A 27,161-nucleotide genomic window follows, 5' to 3' on the forward strand; every position below is an offset into this window, starting at 1 on the left:
GAAAGTTTACAAAAACATTTTGCAGAAGCATTTTCAGAAACATTTCATCAGTTAAACTTTACACTTCGTTTTAAATAAAGATTTTTTTTTCACATTGGATATTATCCTAGTCATTTCTATTTCCAGTTTTTCATTTAAGATTTTTGTAAATCTGTGATCAGTATTGTTGTAATAAAACTTGTTACTACTATTCACTGGGAATATAATCTTATTCTCAAAGGGTTAGGCTATAAACAAGGATTAGTGTCACTAAACACAATATGGTAGAATTGGGTGTTTAAAATGAGTTATAAATGTTTTAGGGACTTACAATAAAGCATGTATTTAAAGAAGAATTAAGAAAGTTTTCTATTCCTGTTACTGTTTAGTTACACTGCTGTGTAGATTTCTTCCTTTTCTACACCCTCTTATTTTTTTCAAATTGCACATTAATATTAGATTGTTTTGGTATGTTTTGCCTTAATCAGAAAAGCATATGAACTAAAGCCAGCTGTGGGACTGCAGAGCATCTCAAAGATGCTATAAAGGGGACATAAACAAGACATTAGACCTCTTATTCTCTCTCTCTCTTTTTTATTGCCTAGCTCAGTGGTCTGTTTTATAGCCGTGGTGCTCTGCCTAGCAGTCAATACTCTACCTGCAAGCTAGACTGATTCTCAGGGAGATAGAAAATCTTTGACTGTGAAGTTGCACACAATAGTGTTTGTCTGTTTCACTGTTATTATTCCCTGTCAGTCTCTCTAATGTTTATTTTCCATCCTTTTTTTTCCAACCTTGTTCTGCAGGCATTCCTAGGCAAGTATATGTGTGTCAGGGATAGAAAGTGAGTATGTTGACTGCTCAGGGATTTAACCTGGGTCACCCAACTTATGAAACAAAGGGCCAGTTTTGAATGTCATCAGGACAGTCTGGTCTCTGTTCATATCTCTCGTCCCCTTCCTCTGAATTATGCCTTTCTCTCTCTTTCTTTCCCATAGTCTTTTTTTTCTTTTTCCGTTTCTCTCCTTTCTTCAAACACATTGCAGCGTGGACATTTTTTTCATTTAACATTTATTGAATTCCTGTTACATGACAGATAACGCTACTGTTCTAGGTCTGCGCCAATGAACAAGGCAGGGTCAGTGATTTTTCAAGAAATTCTGGGAATATTTACATTCAACAGGTGATTCCACAAATTATTTTAAAATTACACAAGTGAGAGAAAAATCTTAAAAACAGTGTGTGAAATAGAGTTGTCTTTTCTAAACATAATTTAGTCTGGCTATGGGCCAGGAATGGTTTTCCTCTTAAGGTTACCTGATCTAATCTTGAATTTCTTTCATCAATTTCAAATTTACAATCATTTTTCAGAATCAAGTGTTTTATTTTGTTTATAAAATTAGGAATGTGCTATATACATTTATTGCTGTATTTTTCTCCCTCTTACTGTCCACATATTATTAATAGCCTTAAATCACTGTATTTGATGAATACCAGCATCTACCTATAGCAAATTTTCATGGAGTTACTATATAAACATTTATGCCTATGAAATTCACCCCAAAAGAAGAAAGGACAGTTTTTAGGCCAGGCCTCCATTCTTTGAGGTAGCAGGCTTATTGATAAATGTGTGTTTACATGGCTGATCTAGTTTATCATGTACTGAATGACATATTTTGTATGAATCTCTTCTCCTTTGTGGCTGCTTTGTCTAGTCTGATTTTGGTTGGCTGCGACCAAAATTGCATGACTCTTAGCAGATGCCTACAGTAAGGGAGTTGAATGATATTGTCATTAAACTTAAACAATAAAAAAACAGAAAACAAACAAAAAACAAATCTTGATTGCTGGTTCTTCCCTTTCTCCTATGAAGCAACTATACCTTCTAGAGCAGCAATCCCCCTCTTTCCCACTTCCTATTGCCTTTGTTTGGAAGTAGCGCAAACATTCAGATTCAACCACTTTGCTCTTTTTTTTTTCTTTTTTTTTTTTGCAAATTTGCTCTTCTAAAATGTGTGTGACCTCTATTGTGTTTTTTTCTCACCATTTATTCACTTACATATTTTATAAATATGTAGTAACAGTGAAACATGTGCGTAAATGACAGAACACAAACCAAACTGGTAAAACCAAGGTGGGAACTGAGATCTCACTTTACTGTCTACCATTAACTCAATTTAGGTCTTTGATAAATTAGGAAACTAGTGCTTGGCATGACAGTGCTTTGGAGATCAGTTAGTCCCAACGTTCCATTTTAAGGATGTGAAAACCAAACCAAGATAACTTATGTGACTTGTTGAGAATCACATAAAGAATCAGTTCATCTTTCTAAGATTTCCCACATTATCTATAAATTGAGGAGATTGGAATTGTTATTAGGTCATCTTTAAGGACTCCTCTAACTCTAAAAACCCATGATTCTAAACTCTAATTCTGACTGTCCAAATTCAAAGAAAACAGAGCTCTGCCTAATGACATGATCAGTCATCAGCCCCGTAGAAAATTATCTCTTTGTCTACTCTTGGTCTTTTTATAAATGATTCTCTCACAAATGGATACATTGTTTTTATCATTTTGAATTAATTGCATTTTTGTGAGCAAAATCTCTCTGCTTATACTTTCCTCAGCAACAAAAGATAGAAAACCATCCTCTACATCCAATATCAAGTTGTTCCAAAACCATCACGTCAAAACTCAATAAACCCATACTTCACCAGTGTCTGAATAAATCCACTAACAGAACCTGAGTAGCTTAAATACATTGTAAAGTTGAAGGGATATCTTTCTATGTTTTGGGAGGTTTGCTGTAACGTTCCTCATTTTTCCTCCTTTCTGCTTCAAATTTTGGTGGAACAGCAAGTCTTAGAATTGCCAGCAATAGAGCACAAATGGAAAAAAAATAATTATGCTAACAATACAAACCACTAAGTTTTATGTTTTCATCAAAATTGCTTTTCTCTTTTTTAGACATATATGGTAGGAAATATTCTTGTACCACTTCTAAATCTTTATACTGATTTTAAGTCTTTTAGAAGCTTCAAGTGCAATTTGTATGTGTGTTTTCTTTGGGTTTTAATGAAATGATAATGATAATCTTTTTCACCATTTCCTTTACATCCTCCTTCAGCAAGATAGAGTTATAAATATCTAAATATTGAATTGTAGAAAATAATTTTATTCTAGTATATTACCACCTCCCAAATTGAATCTTTTTTTAAGCTTTTGCTTCTTATTTTATTAACCTTAAATGATGCCCAGGATGGTTTTACTTGGATTATATTTTGAAATAAACTCTTTTTTTCGGTGATTTGGTACATTCTACAGGACTTTGAAAGTAAAGCCTCATTCCAGCCACTATCCCCTGTGCTGTGTATAGCACAGGTTCTAAATGAGTCAGGGTCTAATGAGAGGATATTTTATCTTCTAGAACTAAGACCATATATTTGATTTCAAGGGCTTGTTGGTGTATTTGTTTATTATTATCTGTGAAAGGGTTGTATTTATTTTTCACCTCAGACCCTGAAGTGGTTGCCTTTAAAAAATATATTTTTGTCCCGACCCGTGGGATATTCAACGCAGACCCTGGAGGGGGGAGTGGGAATTGGATGGGACAAGAGACACGAGAAATTGAGACAAGACAGTATTCTGATCAAGTCTCGTTTATTGATTCTTAGGTTACATCTTATATAGGAGAAGGCAGGCAGGCTGCAAAGGGTCTGGAATGTAAAGATATGATAATATCTTGAGGAGAGACAAAGACAGGACATTCAAAGTAAAGGTTGCCACCCAGAATGTTTATGGTTAAACAGTTTCTAGAGAAGGATAAAAGGTCACTTGCAAATTAACTTGCATAGCCAGGAGCAATCAGTTTCTGGCATAAAGATTTCGAGGCAGTTATGTAAAGCATGGCCATCTGAGCAGATTGTCAAGGAGAAGCGGTCTCACAAGAAGGGGTGTGGAGCTTCAGGCCCCCAACAATTAGAAAGACTCACAGAACTCACTGAAGCTTATTATATGAATGGTTATACTTATTACAGAGAAAGGATACATTAAACATCAGCCAACGGAAGAAACACAAAGGGCAGAATCTGGGAGGAAGCTCAAAGCAAAGTTTCCTTCATTCTCAAGATGCATTATCCTCCTTCTTTAAATGATTTCATTTGCACTCCTAGATCAACCATTCCTCTTGTATTCTCCAGTACTATTTCTGAATTTTTTGTTCTCTGATTTTTTTCTGTATTATAAAACTATTTTTTATACTAATGTTTACCTATCTTGGCAGTTTCACTCACTTGAGCTCTTATGTCTTCATTATACTTTGTAAGTGCTATAATCTTTTAATTTACTACATTTTTAGTAAGCAAGCCTATTATTACATATAAGGAGATTTAAAAAGATATTTCTGTCTACATTTTAGAATCAATTGATATGCCATCTAACCTAAAGATTTAGCATATTATTTAGTGATTAAGAGCTTCAGAATTAAACAGACTAGACATACTCGTCATATAACCTTTGGCAAGTTACACTTAAAACTTTCCCTAAGTATCAGCTTCTTTGTCTGTAAAGTTGTGGTAATAATAACTAGCTATTAAAATAAAATTAAATTCTAAAATCAAATGAAATAGTGTTATAAAGTAGTTGACTAGTATTTGGCATAAAGCAAGAGTTGGGTAAATATTTGTCATTGTTTTTATTATTAACCCCAGTAAGCTAAGCCTGGTTGGAATAATTGTCGCTAGGCATGTCAGTTATTCAAGAGAGAACATGCAGTTTTCCTCTTAATGACAGTAATGTTAAACTGAGATATATTAAAATATGTTCAGAATGGCATCCAATATATCTTGAGTGCAAGTGTATATATGGAAAATATATCTATAGTTACTTCTACTGAGATATAAACAAGTTTTTGTACCCACAAAATTGCATTTATTTTTAGGGCACTGGTGTCAACAGCCACCTCTTCAAAGAAATTATTTCTTTTGATCCATTTAGTAACTTGATCCCAGCTGCATAAAAATAGACTTGCAGCATTTCATTTTTCTACAGACTGCTGATGGCTGCATTCCATAACTTAAGAAATCTGTCAAAAGGAAGGCTGTGAAACTCAAAAGCTTTTACAGAAACTTGTTGCATTTGCTAGCATTCAAACTGGAATTATTTGCAATTTACAAAATATGGATTTGAAATTATAGTTTTAAAATATTGAATATGATTCTTAATTCTTTATTACATATTGGCTGTTAAAAATTTCATTACATAAGGGTTACCATGCAATCAGTAATTACACAGTTTTATGGTGATTTTAATATTTTCTCTTCAGTCAAATGAGGCCAATCACTCAAGTAAATAGAGAATGTGCCTAGGAATACTATGTGTTTACAGGTGCTGTGGTTGATAATAGTAGCTTCAGAAAGGACTATTAGTTACAGTAGTGAACATCTTGACCACTTGGCAAAAACTTTCTTTCACTTATGTCTGTAAGTTCATTTATGAGGGTTGGCAGTTCTGTGCTTTATTACTATTATTTAACTTTAATCACAGAACATATCAATCTAACACAAAGGTAAAGAGGATAATTAAAGAGAACCCAAATGAATCCGTCACCTAACTCTAACAATTATTTGACAAGGCATCACTGCCTGGTCTATAAAACCAACCCTTTCCATCTCCACCCTCTAACTGGATTATTTTGAAGGAAATCCAGGACATTTTCTCATCTACCTGCAAATGTTTTAATATGAATGGTTAAAATATGAGGACTCAAAAAACAAATAAACTATGACTACAGTGACTTTGGTGCTGTTTTGATGATATTACAGCCTAGAACTGTTTTGAATATTGTTCTCACTACTCCTACTCCCATGTGATTCTCATGGAACAATGCGGAACATTTGCCTAGCTTTTTTTAAATGCGGAGCTCTCTAGAAAAATGGAGCACACCCAATGTGGCCTTAACGTCTAAGTGAGATTTTTTTCACAATTCTCAATATTTATCACTATAATTCTTAGATCTTTCTGCATGTGAGAGTGTGAGGGCTAGAAGAGACCTAGACTTAGCTGTCTAGCTGTCAGGAGTAGGAAAAGAATATTAACAGCAATTTCCAGCCTGATCTCAGGGTCTTCTTCTACGTAGATCTGAGGGAAAAAACAAAAACAAAAACAGATCTTTACAACAATCAAAATAATTCCTTGAACTTTTTAAGACAAGTGAACCAATACAATGTAGTGGGGAGGGGAGAGAGGGAGCAGGGAAGAGGAATCGGTAAATAGTCATGAAAATTGACTACAATGTATATTGAGAAGTTAAAATAATAAATAAATAAATAAACAAACAAACAAATAAATAAACTGAGGAGGCACAGGAAAAAAGTATCTGGTGTGTGGACTACAAAAATATATATATATATAAGGCGGATGTACGGTACAGCAGTATCAGCTTCTTTGTCTGTAAAGTTGTGGTAATAATAACTAGCTATTAAAATAAAATTAAATTCTAAAATCAAATGAAATAGTGTTATAAAGTAGTTGACTAGTATTTGGCATAAAGCAAGAGTTGGGTAAATATTTGTCATTGTTTTTATTATTAACCCCAGTAAGCTAAGCCTGGTTGGAATAATTGTCGCTAGGCATGTCAGTTTTTAGTAAAATAGTCAACATGCTAATCTAATTAATCGTATTAGCAACTCCTTTTTATGGTGTGGTGTAGATCACAAGGAGCCAGGAGGAAGAGATGGATCGTAAAGGAGAATGGGGTCCTACTACCCAAGGGTACACACTTACACTTGTTAAGGTACTGAAGCACAGAGTAAAGTGGATATCTGACAGAAATTTGATTAATTGGATCAGTGTGGTACAACAGTACCCAAGGTGTGTTCTGAGGAACAGTGTTACTATGAGATACTAATGGGTGTCTTTGAGCCTAAAATATGTAATTTGCGGTGGGAACCACAAAGAAGCAGATATGGTAAGGGATGTTTTGGAAATGTATTTAGTCGTAGGTTTTTTATCTCCACTGGGCATTTGGTTGGATTATGTTGCTTCTACCAGTCCTTGAGGAATGCCTGTGCAATCAATTAATATAGGAATGAGGAAAGGGACTGAATTTTTCATATTGCCCATTTACTGGGATTAAATTATTTGCATGAGTGTTGATACATTACTGAAGTTTTGGCTGTGAGCATGTATTACAAAAGTGTTTTCTGGAACTTTTAAATCAAGTAAACCTGAAGAGCATTTTTCTGACAATTGAAATAGAAAACCTTTATACTGTAAGTCATCCTTGCTCTACTCATTTTATAAATCTGAGGGGCTCCATTCCTTGTGTCTGACTCAATCTCCAGAAAAAGTGCTACATTATTTTTATAAATAAAAGTTTTTAATGTTTTCCTTGGAAATTTCAAATATTTTATTGAGTTGAACATCGTTACTATTAAGTTTATAAATGTGACTATATATGGTTGGGTCTGAATGGCTGAGTGCCCATCTCTTGCTCTGTTGTATTTCAGGTGGAAAACTTCTAAAAAAGTCGTTAATTTCTGATCTTCCCAAGTAGACAGTAAAATACCATGATCTTCCCAGCAAATATAGGCAAAACACCCACCAGAAAGAGACAGTCATGAACAAATCAGACTGCAAGTAGAACATTGTTATTAGTTTTGGGTTATATGTTTTTTAGAGAATATTGATTAAGTGAAATATGTTCCTTCCAGTTCTAAGTGTCTTGAGTCTAGAAAGGTGACTAGAATACTGAGGGATGTTGGCTCTTACAACTAGAGAAGCACAGATTTAAGGGAATATAATAGTCACTTTCAAATATTTGAAACACATTCTGCATAAGCAAAAGTAGCTTTGTTTTTTGTGGCTCCAAAGCACAGTACTTAGACCAGTGTGAGGAAGTATAGAAAGAAAATGATATGATTCAGTGATATAAATACCTTTCTAATGATTAGAGCTCTGAACCATGGTAACGTGGGAAGTGCTGAGTTATAAGTTATCTGAAGTTCCTAGGTAGAGTTTGCATGCTATCCATCAGAATTATTATCCTAGGATTCCCTTCATTGGGTGGAAGTTTGGATTACATGACCTTCAATAATTTAGAATATTTTATAAATACAAAAATATTTTCTGAATTATACTTGCGACAGTAACTTCAAGCTATGCTGAGGAACATTTTTAGAGTCTGATTAAAATTATGGATCCTCTCTCCATAAAAGTGCACAGCTGCACACACACAATTTACATACAATTTTGAAGTTTCATGGTCCCCTTGAATCTTATTCATAGATCCCAGGATAAGAATCTAATCTAGAATTATCTTTACAATTCGGAGTAAATCCTCATAATTTGCAGTCATGATTATAGTTGTGCACACACAATCCTCATAATTAAGATATAGTGATTATTAGATAATCTTTAACATTGATAGATCTTTCACTTCTTAAAAAAACAAAATATTTGATTGTTTGTTAGAAAGCAATTCCTGAGAACAAGACATATTCTTAGTATGACCAGATGGAGATGGAGAGCAGGGGTCTTCTCGAAATTCAGAAAATTGAAGCCTAAAGAATAGAGGCAATAAAGCCCTATTTCCCTGTTGTTTTGGACAGAAGCAACATGTTCTCAAGTCTCAATTTCCAACTTTGACTTTTGGCTATTTGCAATAGTAAAATGAAAGCACAGAAGGTTTGTGTGGGAGTTAGACATGAGTGAAACATGAGAAATGTCTTTTGTAATAAAAGACCATTGAAAGTCATGGATGCCTGGGTGAGTCCATTTTACAGCTCATTAACACTGCCCTAAATGACAGAGATCATTGCTGAGTTTATACGTGTGAAGTAATTATACATATATATACATGCACAAACACACATAAGGATGTCAAAATGGAAATTATTTCTTTAAATTCAATTTTAGGGGGAGAAATAAGCATCAATATTCCTTTAGTATCAGGGGACAGATTTGTTGCATGTTGGTAGTTTGGGGTCCGTCTTTGGTTCACACAAGGTTATATTTAGTAATCTCAAAAATATTATTTGGGGAGATGGTGCATAATTCTCAGTATTAGCAAGAGCAGAGAAAAGCAATTAAGCAGAAAGGATTAAGTAGAAACTTCATTAGTGCTTCTGAATTCCTGCCCATCAAAGCAAAGGAGTTTTCTGAATAACACCTCCCTTCTATACCTCTCAACCATAAACTCTTCTTTTTTTTTTTAATTCCTCCTCCACCACCTTTCTCATTCTCCTCCTTAACATAAACAATTATTTATGGTGCATTCTAGGAAGTGCCTAGTGCTATTGAGATACAGAGAACTGTCTGGGAAGGGCATCACCCCTCAAGGTATTTACTATCTAGTGGCAGAAAGAGGACACCTTGAACAAATCAACATCTCTTTGTTTCTCATAAATACACAAAGACATACCAGAAAGCATCATCTTAAAAGCAGCATAAGACATTTATGTGCACCTCCTCTGTGCCAGGTCTTACACTGGCAAACGTTTCTGAGCACTAGTGTGGCTCAGTCTCTTACTAAGAAAGCAGATTCTTGAGCCATCCCCAGATATTCAGTAAGTACAGAATAAAATATAATTTGAAACTGTGGCTTTATAGAAAGTGCTGTAAGTGGCCAGCAGGCTGCATTTGGAAAGAAACATCTGCTTATGAAATGGAGACTCAAAGCAACATGAAACTTGTTCCCTGTCCTGATGTGGTTGCAGTATAGTTGGAGAGACAATGCCTGTACATACAGAGATGGAAAATAATACATGGTGGCTAAAATCATATTAAGTAAATGGCACAGAAAATAAGTGAAGAGAGTACTGGAGTGGACAAAAGAGTCTTGATGAAAAAGGTAGGAATGGAGGTGAGCTTTCAAAAAATAGTATAAATAAACTTTCTGAAGAGATATGCTTACTTTTGCCTATTAACCATGGTCACTATTTTATCCCTTCCTTTTGGCCTTCCATCTACATTCTCTAATTTTCGCAATTCACACCACAATCTCATCTCAACTGTGATGCTATGACCCACACTCACTCTTCTCTGCCACCACCCAAAACTGTGAAATTAAGGTCATGGCTAGTCTCTGTACATTTAGGAAGCATCACAGCTCACAGAAATGGGTAGGAGGGGATGCTGATCCACCACAACTAGTTGCTCTTCCTTGAGCTGTGGGTGAGGGCTTGTTTTGGTATCACTTACTATCGAGATGCCAGTTAGATTCAGATTATATGGGTGTTTGAGACCATAGGGAAAGTTGTAGAGGGAAATCATAGTGAGTAATAATAATAATAATAATAATAATAATAATAATAATATCAGAAATTGGCTGCTTTTTCAGATTGAAAGTGTATAAGGTAGCTCCACATCAATTCTACTAAAATACAGAAGACAAGTAACACCATGACACTCAAAATTATTTGGGTCTATTAATTTAGAATTGTAGGATTTAACTTCCTGTAAGAGCTATCCATGTGATTTGGCATGCAAGGAGAAAAATTCAAGTCTAATTTGAGTGCTAATAAATCTCATTATACTTATGATCAGAATGTACATAATAAACTTTGGTTAGTACAGTCTAATTGCAAGATAGTCCAATGAAAACTGTATAGGATGTGCATAATATACAGTAAGGTAATGCATTTGTGTGTTTTACGTGTGCCCTTGCACACCCTTGCTGGAAGTTGCTATGATTTCTTCCATCCACCTCTTTCTTCCATCATTATGGTCTTACTCTTTTCTACTCTCCAGAGAGGTCTCCTCTCTTTCCCCGTTTTAGACTATTTGTTTTTATGCTTCCAAACCATATATTTTCAGTCCCTTAGTGTTAGAATTGTTTTATTTTTCTTATATGTCTTTTGGTACTCCACTCACCCCACACCCCTTTCTGGGAACATGGAATACATTTCCCTGGAGCTAAAGACAGATGAATGAAAATATATAAGATTATAATCACAAGTTTATTTTCCTATTAACAGTTACTAGCTCCCAAAGAAGAAACTTAGGGATGAGTTACTTGCCTACCCAAGGTACACCCAAACACATCACGGGGTGATCTTTGTGTTGCTTGCTTTCCACTGTTATGTGTCAATCTACTTTCAGTTTCCTTGGCTGACAGTTAGACCTAAAGCTACCTTATTATTTCTTACAAACTCCATCATTTCTTTATCCAAGAAATACTCGTAGTCAAGAAGAATAAATCAGAAATTTCCTTGTGGGAATGTAGATTAGTTTCAAATCTTCACACCCTTCCTTTTTGAAACTCTCACTTCATGTATGTTGAGTGTCAACATCTGCTTCCTTATTAATCAGTTTTCACCTATTGGCCCTTCCTGTACTTACAAAACCAATTAAAGAATAATCTTACTTTTCTTCTTTATAAAAACCCTTGATGTATTTGAGGATGTCTATAATATCTCCCTTTGTCTCTGTCACCTCAGACTGAATATGGCTCTTTAGACTATCTAGTCACTCACCTGTTGCCAATGTATTTTTTAAAATGGGGCACCCTTCATGTCAAACCATACCCCATGTGTGTCTTATGTAAAGTTCAGAAAATGATTATTACTCGCATGAGTTGGACACTAGAATTCAATTCATGCAAACTTTTTTTTTAACAGCTTCATCAAACTATTGCTTATTTTGTTCAGTAAAAATCTCCTGGCTATTTTTTACACTAACAACCACAGAATTAGGTCTCTTAAACCTTCATGCAGGATGTTCATTTATGCTTGTTAATTTTTCCTGCTTTGAAGAAAATGGGAGTCAGATGAAGAAGATGTACTGCCAGTTGAAAATGAGTTTTATGAGCTCTACAATAATTTTAAAAAACTTCACTCTTATATGAGCCCTTTAGAATCTTCCTAGGTAAGCTTTGCTTTTATTTGCATGAACAACATGTGCACAGAAGAAAAAAAAAAGTCTAGCTTTAAGTATTTATTAGGACCTTTGAGGACTCTAGGAAGCAATGACAAAGGTATTCTATGGTAAGCAATGTAACTATTGATCTTATGTCACAGTGGTTTTCTGGCTGCCTGAGTCAAAAACTTGCTTACATACATTTAATCATGATGTGATACCCAAAAGTTAGGACAATTGAGACTCTTTAGACAGGTAATTGCTTGTGTACATCAAAGTTAATAGTGGCCTTGAAGAATGGCATAATATTAAATGCGAGGGAATATTTTGATCAATATTTGTTTCTTAAAAAATATAAACAGCATTTGCCAAATACGTGGGAAGCACCTGGTCAATAAGCATGTCTGAGTTGTATACACTGCTGCTCTGAAACTCTCTGAGTATGGAACTGTATTAGCTGAGGCAAGAATACCCATACAGCTCCAATTAGATTCTATCTGCAGGCAGGGAAGTTTCTGTAAGTCACCAGGTACACATCCTTTCATGGGCTTCAAGAGAGGATTGGGACTGGCCAGCTCAGAATGAGAAGGCGATTAGTCTAAATTTGTGTTTCCTTATCTAGAGCCTATCCCCTAATTGTTTCCTTCTGGATGAGCCCAGGGCCTGGTACAGATCCTGCTGCAAAATATGTGCTCAATAAATATTTGTTAGATAAATAAATAATTAGATACATTGCTGATTAAATGGATGAATGAATGCATAGCAGCCTGTTATACTTGGATGTATTTCCTGGGAAGATGAGTTTATTATTAGCCTAGCCCACCTCTCAGACCTTCTGGTTGACAGTGTGTCTTCTGCAAACTCTAATTCCCTATCTCTAGGAAATGAAATGTTCTCTTCCTTTTTCCTGACATGGTCAAGGAGGAGAAAAGAAAGCACTTTCCTTCATGTTCAAGGCATTCTTTATTCAAAGGTATTTTCTTCTTTTCAAGAGCCTTGGATAGACTTATTTCCCAATTATTATCTTTAATTGTCCCCCAAATTAAAGCAACTACCTTAAATTTTCTAAAACCCATGTGGTTCTAGAGGAACCCAAATCATTTCGTATGCAATCTACTTTCCTTAAGGATAAATGTCTCCCCCAGATGCCTGAGAGCCCAGGGTAGCTGACTTACCCATCTAAATAATCATCCTTCCCAGAAATTAGTTATATCAATTAGGTATGGATGTAACTTCCAAAACCTGATAACCTGACTTACACTGGATTAAATAGCTTTTTAAAAAAAATTTAATAAGAAGTCCAGAGGTAGACAATACAGGGTTGGTATAACTCCTGCAAAAAGACATCAAACATTTATGTTCCTTCTGTCTTCTTTCTTCTCTATTCTTAGTGTGTGGTTTTGACCTCATGATTTCAGGATGGATATTGCCCATAGTTATTAACGCTGCGTTTCAGGCAACAGGAATAAAGTTTTACACAAAAAAAGCTGAAGGGACACACTATCCAAATCTGCCTTTAAAACAAAACAAAACAAAACAAACAAACAAAAAAACCTTTCCTAATGACTACAATTTACATTTCCTCATGATTAGCTGGGTCACCAGGGCACCCTGACAGTAAGGAAGTTTGGGAAAGTATTTTTAGTGGGGCATATTGCTGCCCTGTGCACCTCATACCCCTGACACAGTCCCCCGAATGGTTCTATTTGGCAGGGAGAAGGTAGAATCAATAGTAAATACAAAACTAGAAGTAGTCTGTCACTACAGATTTTCTAGGTTGGTAGCTTGATCTAGTGACTCAGGGACAGGGCTGCTCCAAAAATATTACAATTGAGCAGTCAGTGATGTTTAAAGTGAATCTTGGTGTTTCTACATAGATACTACCAAGTAAGTCATTAGACACTATTGAGTTCCTTAGTGCTGGGTCTGAGTCCCGTTACAAATCATATCAATTTTATACTTTTTATCTGGGAAATTCCCAACATATTTTTTATTCTCTGACCTATCAGCAATCCAACTCGTGATTTTTTTTTTTTTAATCCCCAGCCTAGGAGACCCAATAGATTCAAAGTTCATTTAACCAACTAACTAATTTTTACTATTTATTATCGGATTGATTTTTTTATTATTATTATACATACATGTGGGGTACAATGTTGATTTTCAATAATGGTGTAGAATGTGTCATGGTTGGATCAGTATAGTTAGCTCATCCATCATTACAATAAGCAGTCATTCTTTGTGTCTGTTGACCAATTCCTCATTAGTCCCCCTCCCTCCCCACCTCCCCTTTCCACTTATAGTTTTCTAAAAGTTCAACATATTACTGTGATTTTTGTTTGTTTGTTTCTTTCTTTCTGTCTCTACTGTTCATTTGTTTATGGATTCAGCTTCCAGTTATGAGTGAGAACATGCGGTATTTCTCTTTCTGTACGTGGGTTGTTTCACTTAGGATAATTTTCTCCTCGCTCATCCATTCTGTTACAAGTGGTAGGATTTCATTCTTTTTTATGGCTGAGTAGTATTCTATTGTGTATATATACTACAATTTCTTTATCCAGTCATCCATTGATGAACATTTAGATTGGTTCCATTGCCTAACTATTGTAAATAGAGCTGAAATAAACATGGGAATGCAGGTATGCCTTCGCCCTGATGTTTTCCGGTTCTCTGGATATATCCCCAGGAGTGCTATTGCTGGACCACATGGTATTATTGGATTGAGGCATTTAGGTTGGGTGAAAGGAACAGCACTCATCTCTCCAAATTCCACTTAACAATACTTGAATAACTTTGACCTTCTAAGATTATTCGATTGTTTAACAGTCAGATTTTATTCTACTTGGTTATAGATCTGCCTCTTCTAATTTGGCTTTTGTACATAGTTCTTTATTCTCTTTAATTTTCACAAATATTTTGCTAGTTTATACAATAGATTGTTCCACCATATTTAGAAAGTATTACCCCAGTTATATGAAAACAGGAAATATCTGCTATGTTACTATACTTGTTTTCTTGTTCCTAATGTCTCTACAGGATATTGGGTTAAAAAATGACTTAAGACTGTCAGTATTTTAACAAACCAAAAAAAAAAGATAATTGAAATAATAACTAGAGCTTTGTCCACTAATCACCCACTGTTACCTTAGGTGTCTGTTAAGAGTGTGAAGGGTAGGGCTCTAGGCAGATAAAACTGGAAAACTGAGGAATAACTTGTAATAAATTATAAGGTTTTGACACAACCCTATTATATAGTTATAGAGAAGGTTGGTTCTTAATTATGTGACATGACAGTTTACACCATAGAAAATGCACAACTTCCTTAAACATAACTTTATAAGCAATAAACTTTTTTAAAAAATGCACTTTGAAAATATGCTAATGATTTTCCTTCTCCACATTTTATACATGTAACTATTATTTACTTTTATTATTTAAGAGTATATTTTACTCCTCCATGAATGTAAATGCATAGAACTTTCACATGATATTCCAGAACACAGTTTTCTGCTACAAATATTTTCGAATCTGAATTTATTACTGACTAATAGCAATGGTTAATACAGTTGTGAACCTAAAAGGTAAAGCAAATATTTGCTAAAATTTACAAAGTTTTCATTTTTCTAATGGTAGCAATTGTGAGCTGCTTCGAAATAAAAATCACCTATATTTTTGTTATAGAAAGAAAAAGAAAAAGCTTCATCTATCAGTTCAAATTCTTCCTTGTTAAGCTAATTATCTTTAGCTTGTGTAGCAGTGTAATCTTTTCCCCATGCTGTGTAAAGGCTTGCTCAAAGCAGGACAACATAGAGGACTTTTTTTTTTTTTAATCTCTCGTATTCATTGGCTGAGAGGGTATGTGTTTGGGGGGTCTCTTGCAGTTTCTTTAGAGACTATTTATGTAAATTGAAAAAAATCAGTTTTACTTGAAAAAAATAACTAAAACTTTGATTTTACAGTACAGAAGAGGGTACTGTCTAATCCCTCAAGTAGGAAATTGCTTTTCTTCATGATCCATTGCTTTCATACTCTTTCTGGCTGCTACTGCTGAAAGCAAAAAGACCCACCTTTACTCTTCTTTTACCATATCTGTTTTCTTGCTTCTGCGAAGCTTGGCAGTAAATAATAGTTGAAATGAGTAAATTTAAATAATGATAGTAAAATGCATGACTGATAAGATCTTCACTTCTCGGTTGAACAGCTGTGATTGTACAGAAGCAGAAGAGAATTTATAGGGAAACCTGAAATGGGAAATTAAGAATTTGGCATAGTGTAACAATGAGGATGTGACTTATTTGCAGCTCTTTTATATGCTACTGTAAATGTTAGCTGGAATGGGACAGCACATGCTCCAAAACTGATGATTTTCTGAAGGAGGCAGGTTTTTCTGTGAGATACTTTGAATTTTGTGTTTGACAAATGGTATATCAAAATATTGCCAATATGAAGGGTTATTGATTTTAATTTTTTTCATTCAACCTTCCATTGGCCATTAAGGTGTACAGTTTTAACAGAAATTTAGGCTGGTGTTTGCTAGGCTAGGTAGAAGCATTACTTTTAAAGTAAACCATTATGGATTGGACTAAAACATTTCCATTCTCAATATTTGGCCCCTAAATTTTATTAATGCATGAATTTTTACAATGGACAGAAAATTAAAAGTTTTCCCCTCCCTTAAAAATTAGAACAGCAAATCCAAATTATTTAAGAGCAATGGTAGATGAGACATTTTATTTTATTTTTTTCTGTTTGACTTAAAAATTTTTTCCTTAGGTCTGGAAATGTTTCTTGTATCTCTTTGATTAGGTGCCAAAAGCAATCTGAGGGTAAACAATTTCATTTGAAAATAATGTAAGAGGCAATCATCAGGTGTGCTTTTAAAAAAATATCAAGTATGCTTTGTTTTAATACCTACCATGTGCTAAATATTGAAGACCACGCCATATGCCTAATGAAAGCTTAATTAGGAAGACATTAGTAGATTAATTCCACTCGCTGTGTGGTTTATTTTATTTAGAATGCAATAAGGTAAGTTCATTATTTTGCTGGTGTAATGTTTCCTACTGTATCTCAATGCAACCAGGAACAATTCCACAGAGGTCTCCAGATCTGCTAACACCTGTCAAGATAAACACACAGTTCTCTAGGGGAATCATCTCAGCAGCAGAACAGAGAAAATGTGAGGGAAAGTAATTCTTTCACAAAAGGAAAAAAAAAAAGACAGTTTTTAAAAAAACTGATTAATGATTTTGAAATGCTACAGAGATCATATATTTCTTATAGAAGTATCAAAAATATCCCTTATCTTTTAAGAATAAATATTTTGGAGCACAAACTACTCACTTGGAAATAAATATTCTAAGAGACATGAACTATGTGAAATAATTATGCAATTTAAATTTAGCCACTGAAAGTTTTCCAATTCCTGTAGCTAATCTTCCCTCACCCATCCCAGAACAAATGTATTAGGTTATAAGTTTTGCTATAGTGATATTATTTGAATAGTTATAGTGAAGATGCTGACAGTATTTCCATTATATAATGCTATAGTCACAGATTTATAAGTTGGCTGTAAATGTTTGCTCTACAATTCAACTTGACAGCAAGCATCTTAGCTTGGTGTTTTGTTTTGTTTTGTTTTATGAAGTATGGGAAAGACATCTGTTTATAACATGAGCAGGAAAATATGACAATGAATTTTATTATTCTTCATAACTAATATACTTAGCATTCAAATTAAAACTCAGACTAAACTTATTTATTGTAGGCAATAAGAAGGGCTCACCTAAAACCTGCAAGGATAAATTTAAGATAATTTGTTTCCTTCCTCTGTTGGTTTTGGTCATTTTAAATTCCTAAACATGGAGATAGACTTTATCAATTGCTTCAATACTTTATTACTTTGTACAGCCCAGTAGTAATGTGAATACATTGTTACATATCCTGGGTATGTATTTTTTTTTAGGTAATCACGATAGTCTACACTGGAGAAAGTAGCAAGTTACTGGCAGAGTTCAGAAAATCTTCCAATGGAGGGCCGGCCCGGTGGCGCACTGCTACAGTGCGCCGCTTGGGAGCGCAGCGGCGCTCCTGCTGAGGGTTCGGATCCCACATACAGACCGGTTCCCGCTCACTGGCTGAGCGAAGTGTGAGCGCAACACCGAGGGTTGCGATCCCGTTGCCGGTCCCGGTCCGGTACGGGCACGACACTGAGGGTTGCGATCCGTTGCCGGGCTACAGTGCGCCGCTTGGGAGCGCAGCGGCGCTCCTGCTGAGGGTTCGGATCCCACATACAGACCGGTTCCCGCTCACTGGCTGAGCGAAGTGTGAGCGCAACACCGAGGGTTGCGATCCCGTTGCCGGTCCCGGTCCGGTGCGGGTGCGACACTGAGGGTTGCGATCCATTGCCAGACACGAAAAAAAGACAAAAAGGGGAAAAAAAAAAAAAAGAAAATCTTCCAATGGAGAAATATGTGTTAAAGTTTGGTAGAATTATTGGGATAGGAAGAGAGGGAGGAAGGAGAAAAGATAGTTTTTACAGAGGGAATACCATCGGCAATGACAAAGAAGTTTTTAAAAAAAGTGTGAAATGTGCTTTAGGGAAGAGTGACAAGTTGATGTGGCTGGAGCCCCAGGGTGTTTTGAAGTGGAAGAAGTTGAGAAGGAGGAAGGACAAGAGGCAGCAGGGAGGCCAGTGTTGAAGGGCTTAATGTATCTTGCTAAGAAACTCTGAGTTTACCTGGAAAACTGATCTTTGTAGTGGAATAGTCACATACCAACTTAACTATAGTATTAACACCCCAAAATCACTCTGATAAATGTGTAATCTAATAATATCCTGTATATATGTAATCTAATAAATCCTGAATTGGATGGGGATTAGATTGTAGATCCCAGATAAATCTATCCAATTCAAATTGCACGATTAATTTCCTTTCAGTGTGTTCAAATGATAATAGATGCTCCAGAACATATAAAGATGGATCAGATTGGTTTATGGTCCAAGTGCTTAGGCATTCAGGAAATTAGACATATGTTACATGAATAATTTCTCATTCCTGGTTTGAATATCTGTATTTACTAGAGAATTTGAAAATGATGCCTTCGTTTTAATGTCACCCTGACTTGCCTTATAGTCCTTCCAAATCTAGTTCCATTCTCAACAATCTTGTTTCATTTATTTGCAGTGATGGATGTGAATGATAGACCGTGCCCTGGGATGTGCAGAATATCCCAGCTTGTCAATTTACATCATTGCTCTGTCCTATAGCTGATGCTGGTCAGACTGGAAGGGGCTTCTTGTTTTTGTTTGTTCGTTTGTATGGTGATTATTCAGGTGACCAGTAAGAGTTTTTATATGGAAAAAAGTATTATCATAAGTTCTGATTTATTTTCTCGCTGCCATAAAAGAAGAGGAACATTTAACCCATTCTAAAAAAAACAATAACAACAGAAAAGCAAGTACATATGTACTGAACACCAGGCCCTATTTCATTCCTAGTGCTTTACTTTTATCGATTCACTTACTCAACATCCCTACAATTTTTAACCCCTTTTACAGATGAGAAAACTGAGTTGGAATAACCTGCCCAAGGCCATATAGTTAGTAAGTGTTAGTAGAAGCACAATTGAACATTAGCATAGTGTCTGAGTTTCTGCCCATAGACACTAGCAAGACTAACCAAAGAAAAGCTAAAATACAAAAGATGGGAAGGGAAATAAAATAGGTTTTTCCAAACAGAATAAAAGGAATTTATAGTTACATGTTGTGAGATGAGGACAAATATGTTTATTTGATAGACTTCTTAAAGTCTATAAGATTGCTATAAAGAAGAGAAAAGGCAACAGCACTATTGTCTATGCTTAGGGTACACTGATCTGGCTATAGTCTGGTAAGATCAGCTAAAAAAGGTGAGACCACGGGTTAGGAGCTTAATGAGAAAGTTTTCCATGTGTTGGTTAATAAAAACTGTGTTAAGAACCTTGACATTCAGACAGAGCAGTGGCTTTTAAAGTCTCATTCCCCTGGGCCAGCAGCTTCAGAATCGCCTGGGAACTTGTCAGAAATGCTGATTATCAGGGCACTCCAAAGATTAAGGGAATCGAAAGCAAAGCAGCCTGTGATTTAACAGCTCTTATAGTGGTACCCATGCACACTGAAGTTTGAGCACCACAGATTTAGAGAAAAAGAGGTTGAACTAAGAAATTATTGGGGAGGTGGCCCAACTTGATTATAGACTGAGTGGGGAGAGTTTAGGATATGACCAAATTTAAACCACATCACAGTTAATTTTCTTTATGTCTTTAGCACCCAGCTAAAATATCTACAAATGAATAATGGATGATAACTTATATTTGTTAAGTGCTTAATGTATTTCAGGAACTGTTCCAATTCAATTACATATAGTATTATAATCATTTTACAGATGAGAAAACTGGGGCAAGGGGCCATTAAATCCAATGTCACATGAATAATAATAATGGATTAAAATTCACCTCCAACTATGTGCTCTCTCACTATGTTATGAACACATTCAAATTGAAAGAGCATGAATATAAGGAAGAGTTTTTCAATGACACCATTTGGTTGAAACAACTATACAAACAATATAAGATAACAGTGATTAAAAGATGATTTGTTGATGCTCAAGCAGTACTCACAATACTTAAAGATACAGTTATAGAGAAATCTCTATGGCCCTGCCCTGATGCTTAGGCATGACGTCTTACACAGGACATCATAAACAATTTTTTTTTCTTTTTTTTTTTTTTTTTGGCAGCTGACTGGTTCAGGGATTGAACCCTAGACCTTGGTGTTATCAGCACCATGCTCTAAGCAATTGAGCTAACTTGCCAGCCTTTAATACACCAAGATTTTATTGAGTAGGACAAAAGAAAAAATAGAGACCATGAAATACTTCAATCTTAAACACAACTAATCTTGATTTGAGTAAATTTATACATGTTTCACAAATCCAACTACACATCCAAGCTTTAATTTGAGTGAATTGGGTACCATTTTGGCTCATGTTGAGTCTCCACCACTCCCCCTGATTTGTTATGTCAATTTGGAGGCTCTAGATAATAGCCACATTAATAGAATTCACCAATCTATATCTGTGACTGGATTATGGGTGGTGAGAGATGAAAGTGTACTTGCAGATAAGCAAACAATTCATAAATAGACCTGACTTTTCTGTAATACAGTTTATCATCTGAATAATGAAAGAATTGAACTACATCTCCAGGGATGCTTTTAGCCCTGGCATTCTTTTTTTTTTTTTAATTCTCAATGCTCTTACTCTTCCATTCTGATCTTTTCTCAGAATACCCTTAGGGATATGCAATAATCCAGAGATGTAACAGGATCAAGGATTTATTTTTATGTTCTCACAGACCACACCCTTTTCTGAGTCTTCCTCTTTACTTTCTGTCAGTTCTAACTCAGAAATGCAGGTAGATGGATATGTGGGGTCTGCTTGTCTTTTCTTTATGCTGACACCAGTAGAAATGCAAAACGTAAGATTGACACTCTCTTCATTTTTAAGTTTTTAAAGATTGGTGCTGCCTGTGCGTTTTAATATACTTCCCTTCTGCTGCTTTTAGTGTCTACCTTTCAGTTTAGAAAGCTTAATACTGAGCTGTAAGGATTTCATATTAAGCTTAAGAAAAACATGAAAAGGTTGAAAGTGTCTGCCTGACAACCATCCTGTTTCTTGAGACAGGGGGTTGATGTTTTTTGGGATATGAAAAAATAATTTGAAATGGCCTGTCCTTCCTTTTCCATTTCTCCACAAACTCCCCCTTCCACTCACTCTCCTTTTTCGTCTCCTCCTATTTCCTTTGTTTTCTCCCCTCAAGTTTCAAACCCATGTCCCATTTCTTAACTCTGTTGTCCAAATTAGGCTACGTGTGTTTTTGTTCATTATAAGTCATCAGCTGTGAATCAGCACACACAACTACTAGGTTATTTTAGGTAGATCTTAGTAGCCACAGTTGTTAGAGGCAAGTGAGGGTCAACCACTCTTCCAAGAGTTCCCACAAGTACAGGTCATAATGAACGAAAGACTCCAACCAACTTCTGCTGCAGAAACATACATTTATTAATAAGTAGGCACAAAATTTTATAGCCTGTTCTAGAAGTTTGATAACTTCCAGCTCTTTGTTCTTTTAGGTTCCTGAAAAATATCTTGCATAAAATGTTTTCCTGGAGCAAATATGACAGTATTTCAGTGGCAGCATCCAGCTGGTGACTAAGAGGTGTTAGGGGTCAGTGGTAGTACATACCTCATTTCGTTTTGTATGATTAAATGAGTTAATACATTTAAATCTATCAGAGTAGTACCAGCTACAAATAAGTGTTAGTTCTTATTACTATTACTATGGCACGATTTCTCATGGTAAAGGGTGAAAGGCCTCTTAGATTCGCATACTCTGTTTAAGTAGAAGTGAAGCTAGTTTATTAGTTTGGCTAATCTATATATCTTGAATATTAATGATTTCACCAAAGAGAGCCCATTCCTAACCTCCATTACACCAATTGACAAGCAATTAATTTTACCAATGATAACCTATATACAACATTTATTATAACTGATGAGCAAAGCCAAGTCAGGATTAGAGATGATGATACCCAAGGCTCCTAGAGGCCACTTTATGATTCTGTAATTCTGGCAGAGATGTTGGAGTATAAATTCCTGGTAAAGGCACTGACTCTCCTGGGGTACAGAACAACACTAACACGCATTTATATCACACTGTTTATGCTGAAATGTATAAGAGTACATTACAGGTGTACAAACACCATGTGTCCTCCAACCAATTCTTTGCTCACCTAAGAACAATTGTCAGATGCTTCCTCAGTTTCTCTTATATAATGCAATTCTAAGCAGAAGGACTGACCAACTGAAGAGACAGAAATTAAAGAATAAGCACAAGCTTTATTTGCTTCATCTAGGCTAGGCATGTGTTTGCCCACAAGACTTTTCTCTACTGTCTGGACAGAGAACTGCTTGTTGTTCCACCAAATTACAACCATTTATAACAGATATTGAAGCATCAGTGTCACAGCATCTACCCTAGAACCTCCTAAGTATTGCAAAGGTGCCCTAGACATCTGCCTGAAAGACTACAGCTACAATTTCTTCTTTCAAGGCAGCCATAAATATTTCCTCTTTAGCTCTTGAGACTCCAATAAAACGAACATTTCTGGCCTATCCTTTCCCTAACCCTGCCTTTATCTCCCATGGCTCCAGATAATATAAGACAGGCAAGGGAGCCTCTTCTTTATTAAATGCTCTTGAGAAAGTTCATCAGAATCTTCTACACTTATTCTGTTCCCATAGCTTTAATTTTATACAAATTGCTCTTTAAAATCCCATCCCCTTTCTTTCCTAGCAAACAAGAGAATAACAAACACAGTTGCTCCGTGTTACTCACATGAACGAATTCACTGCCTCACTAAAATTTACAGTGGACCATTCAACAATGAGGGAGATGGGGCACTGACCCTCTGTGCAGTTGAAAATCCATGTATAATTTTTGACTCCCCTGAAACTTAACTACTCAACTGCTTTCAAGTATATGTCTCCAGCTTTCCTCTCGGTCTTAGGGTGGAGGGAAGGGTGAACACACTCATGACATACCTAACCAACATTTCCCCAATATATTTATTTAAAAAAATCCATGTATAAGTGGACCTGTGCAGTTCAAATCTTGCTGTTCAAGGATCAACTGTATTTGTAACCCCAAAATTAATACCTGTGGCACTTTGGTGGTCATTAGTGAACATGAAGAAAACCAGAGGATGACAAAAAAAAATTGAGTCCCCAATACACACTTTCCTAGCTGAGGTTGAAACAGGAAATGCTGTGCACACTATAAACAAATATCCTATTTTTGCTCTAATTAGTGCCACATTTTCCACATTTTTGTTGGTAATTTTGCTGTTTAAAATGGCCCCAAGCATAATGCTGAAGTGCTTTTTAACATTCTTAACTGCAAGAAGTCTGTTTGATGTATCTTATGGAGAAAATACTCATGCTAGATAAGCTTCATTCATGAGTTAGAGTGGTGCTGGTCATGAGTTCAATGTTAATGAATTAACAATGCAAATTAAATAAAGCCTCTTTAAACAGAAACAAACATAAAACAAGGTTATGTATTGATTAGTTGATGAAAATGTTGTGACCAGAGGCTATCAGAACCCAACCCTGTATTTCTCCCCAGAAGTAGTGGTTCAGTATTTACTAATTCAGTATTCAGGGTGACTTTAAAGACCATAACTACTATGAATAGTGAGAGTGGACTGTACGAATTAAGAGAACACCTTATGTTTTGCATATGCTGTATGCTAGAGGAAATACAAATGAAGACTTACCTCCTATCCCCTTCAGGAATCTACCTTCTAGTTGGGGAATGAAGAATAGATTAACAACATATATGAAGGTATTGGAGAACAATGCAATGCTCTACATGTCTTATAGATGAAAGGGAAATAAATGTAGTGTGCATGCTGCTCAACTCCAGTATGCTAGACCTATTTGGGAGGAGAGATGTAATGCCTTAATTGTAGGGAGGATTTGATATATGTTAAAGCACTCTAACATCAAATATTGCATTGTATCCTTCCTGCCCTGTGGGATTGTTAGGAAAGATAAGAGCATGACTATTTTATAAAGGAAGCCACAGAGTCTCCGGGAGAGGCTAAGTAACTAGTGTTACATAACCAGTAGACGATGATGCCAGGAATGCAGCACAGGTTTCCTAACTCCTAATCCAGTGCTCGTTTTATGCTAACAGTATGAAATATCAAATTCAGAATATCGACTCTGAAAACATACTGTGAGGATGATTTTCCTTTTCCTTTTCTAGCTCCACTTGGATATTTTTAAGGTGAATACTCATGATTCTTACTAGTGAATTAGAATACATATATTACAAAATAACAAAATGAAGAGGAAATGGCCTGGGGACAAGGGTGGGGACAGTACACAGTGGAAGATGCTGGATTTGGGTTCAGCTGATCTTTGAGCAGATGTGGGAGGTTTGGGGGAGATATTGTGTATTTAAGAAGATAAAAGTGCCTTCTCTAGCAGGGCTAAGCTCTTTCAATTAATGAACTACTAAAGAATTATCTTTTTAGTAAAATCAAATGAGCTTTTGACAGGAATGGGAAATGTTGGATTGCTTCAGACTTGATTTGGGGCTTCTGGACACTGTTTAGTAGTGGCCATCGAAGCCCCGTGGTTGATTCTCTGAATGGACTAGGAAGCTGTATACAAGTCTAAACGGCCATTTGAGTGAGTAGCTGATTTTAACTATATCCTCCCAGAATTACTTTTTTTTCCAAGACATGACTTTATATTTATTGATAACAGATTATATGCATGATAAGAAGCTTGTGAAAAGTCACACCTGTTGAGAGTTGTTTTCCTTTGTCTTTAAGTAGAAATAAAGACCCCCCCAAAAGCCAACCACTGGACATGTTGTAGTTTCTATCATCTGTTGGAAACGGGGGAATTTTTTAATCATAGTCTCAAATCTTCATTGCAGCCTCCAGTGACTGTGGTCCTCCTTGCGAAGTTCACTTGCAGTGCTAGATTTCTGCTCTTAAGTGTGTGTTGGCTTCGCTGGTCTCTCACCCAGAACGCACAGCTTCCAGCTAAAGATGCTGTTTCACCAACAGAATATAAATACCCTCTTTTTCTTGGTGGCTCTAGATTTAGGATTTTTTGTTCCCTGGTGCCATTTTCCTTATGAGACAGGATAAGAGAAAGGCAGAACTCTACTCACATAAAAGATCATCACAGCTGGGCTTCTATACAGATCTTGGGAGGTCTTAAATGGCCCTAAAATGTTGATTGAAATATAAGCAATTTCATTCATTCCATTTCTCTCTCCTCTGCCTATTCCTTTCTCCTCTGCCTATTCCTCCTTCTCTCTTGACCCCTCCTCCCCCATCTCTTGGTAGCTGGCGGGTACAGGAATTGCACCCTGCAGGGATCTTGTTTCTTCCTGTCTTTTCTCCCACTTTCTGCCTCTTCCCCAGCTGCCAGATTCCCTCATCCCTCTTGCTCCTTGTGAGTTTTGGTCCCCTGAACTTGCATTGACTTATATGAGGTATGAGACTGTAATGGGAGCGAAGACTCTATGTTGGGTGTAATGTGTATAATTAACAGATCATCAAAACCCATGCTTGACTAGATGGTGTCAAGCCATATTTAGCAGATTGGATTTGAACACCTGGTAGAACAAGTTTGGTCCAATAAAAAGAGCCCAATTCTTTCCTTTTAAGAGCTCTAAAGACACTGGTTACATCTAAACCATAGGGGTAGGGGAAGGGTGCCATTTGCCATTGTAACTCAGAAGGAGCGATCACCTGGCGGAAGAGGGAGAGTTGCTTTTTAGGTGTTCCCCGCATCGCGGTACACGTGTCCCTTTGATGTGTGGAGAATGCGAGGGAGAGGCAAAGCAGGGCGATTTTTGTGGGAAGCTAGACCAGCCTCCCTCGTTACATAGGCTCGTCCTCTGCATTGCATCGGAGCTTCAGTGATTTGCTGTTTGGAGACTGCAGATTTGCATAGAACCCGTTGCTTCGCCAGCGTGTGTGGTTTTTCTTTTCTTTTCTTTCTTTCTTTTTTTTCTTTCTTTTTCTTCTTCTTCTGTGTCTGTTTCTTTTTCTTCTCTCGAGTCCTTCGTCTGCCTCATCTCTTCAGCTCTCTTTCCCTCGTTCGATCCCCGCTTCCTTCATAAGGGTGCACTCTTCCCCGTGCACCCCTCGCCGTGCGCGAGTGTCAGGAGGCGGCGGACGCGGAGACTGCCTCGGGAGCAGGCGATGCGCGCCGCTGCTCCGCGCGCTGCCCGGGGGAGGCTGGCGCGAACGGGCGAGCCGGCCGGGGCCGAATGGAGGGAAGGGGAGCCTCGTTTCCATGGGGTCTGCTTCTCCCTTGAAAGGAGGTTGGGCCGGCGAAGTGGCCTCCCCAGTCCCCACACACAATGCTAAATGGATTTACCTAGTGGATTCGCGGTGGATGGCTGTCATGTAGAAGTGAGGACCCTCCGGGAGGAGCTTTAAACCATTTCCCGGCTCCCCACCCCCCGGCACGCACTCTCGCCCGAAACTCTTTGGGAGTATCTCTTGAGAACCAGGAGCCCTGGAAATTTGGGAGCGGCTGCCCGCTCCGTGCTTGCTCTTCCCCGGGGCTGCCTTTCCGGACAAGCTCCCCGCCAGCTGCATTCGCCTCGGCTATGTTTCGGATTGTTTGGGGTGCCAGGCACGAAGGACTCCAGGACCCCGAGAAGACTGTCCGAAGGAGGGAGAGGAT

At 36.7% G+C, this 27,161-nt stretch overlaps 1 protein-coding gene across 7 annotated transcripts in view; it reads left to right on the top strand.

Annotated features, from left to right (window-relative positions):
- The window catches only part of NRXN1 (neurexin 1), a 682,451-nt gene that overhangs the window by 245,187 nt on the left and 410,103 nt on the right, over window positions 1-27,161 (top strand). The window lies entirely within an intron of this gene.

This window comes from Galeopterus variegatus, unplaced genomic scaffold (genome assembly GCF_000696425.1).
Source record: "Galeopterus variegatus unplaced genomic scaffold, G_variegatus-3.0.2 Scaffold125, whole genome shotgun sequence".
Lineage (NCBI taxonomy): Eukaryota > Metazoa > Chordata > Mammalia > Dermoptera > Cynocephalidae > Galeopterus > Galeopterus variegatus.